Below are 1,485 nucleotides of genomic sequence, written 5' to 3'. Positions count from 1 at the left end.
CTGCTAGAAGTAATTTTCAGTAATAGAAGCATCATGCCAGCAGGCCAGATTCGAAGGGAGGCCAGAAAAATCCACAGCCTGTCGACCTGTGCGGACTCACAGCTCCCTGCTCTCTGCCAGCACATCAGTAAACAGAGCAGCTCACCTAAATCACTCTACCTCGTACTAACAGCCTAGGCTAAACGAACGCTGAAGGGAAGTGAGCAGGCATGCCCCCATGACGCTGGCAGCTATGGCATCTCCCACATGTTGCTTTAAGGACTCCAATGGGGCTTCCCCCGACCCCTAAAGGCTCCTTCACAGTGCCAGTGCAGGAGCTTTCCTCTTTTGCTGAGAAAAACCCATCTGGCACGTCTTCAAGGGGCAGAGGGGAGCAGTTCATGCTGCCCCTTTGCAATAAATATGAGCCAGAAGGGCCACAGCAGGCTGCCCAGCTCTGTGGGCAAGGGGCTACACAGAGACAGCCATCAGGCCTTGCATCCATCTCCTCAGCTCTTCCCTAATCCCCTGGCCATTGGGCTGAGAATAATTTAGCTGTGGAGTGTCTAGACAAGGAGCGGATGTTAAAACAGGGATAAAGCCACAGGGGCAAAGCTGGTACAGGGATAGGGGAGAAGGAACTGGCTGACAGACACATGGGAAGAGCTTGAAAAGGAGAAGGATTAGAGGCCTGGGAAGATTTTCCTGGGAAGAGACATACTGATGAGCCTGTCCACGGAGAAGACGAGCAGGAGGGGTGCTGCTGCGTACACCAAAGCATTCGGATGCTGCTGTGACAGTCACGGCGTCAAAGCCGTATTAAATGGGAGTGGGCTGCACAGCCCCTACTTCTCTCTTGCCACGTAGGACAGACGCCAGAACAAAAAGGCAACGTATGAGACAGTAAACACACAAAGTTTTCAGGTGTGAAGGGTTTAACCTGTGGATCTCTCTGCCACATGGCTATGCTTGAAACTAAGAATACATAAGTATTTTATAAAGCTTAAATATTTCAACGAATCCTATACCCTACTGAATTAGCCCAGATAAACCACCATAGCCATTCACTCCTGAAGCACCTGCTCCGCTCGCTGACTCTCCCTTCACAGAGGGACGGGACAGAGCTCGTGCGACCGACAGGACACAGACAAACAGACGGGAACAAAACCCACTCTGGCACAGAGTACCAGCACCAGACAGTGACAAGGAGACCCCCTCCACTGGACGTACTGACGTCTCCGACAGACACACGTACAGCCGGGGGAATGAAGGGATGTAGGCACGCACTGGGGATGCACGGCACCAGGTACCGTGCCGTGGGACCACACCACGCCGTGCAGCATTCAGCACCGGGCACCGTGCCATGCCCGGGACTGTGCTGCTTGCCATGCACCATGCCCCATGCCCCATGCTATGCAGCGCCCTGCAGCATGCAGCATGCCATGCCGTGCACCATGCAGCACCCTGCACAGTACCACGCACCGTACCACGGACCGTGCATCACCG

This window comes from Mesitornis unicolor, unplaced genomic scaffold (assembly GCF_000695765.1).
Source record: "Mesitornis unicolor isolate BGI_N332 unplaced genomic scaffold, ASM69576v1 scaffold49125, whole genome shotgun sequence".
In the NCBI taxonomy this organism is placed as follows: Eukaryota; Metazoa; Chordata; class Aves; order Mesitornithiformes; family Mesitornithidae; genus Mesitornis; species Mesitornis unicolor.
The sequence above is the reverse complement of the archived record's forward strand: the minus strand, read 5'-3'. Positions refer to the sequence as shown.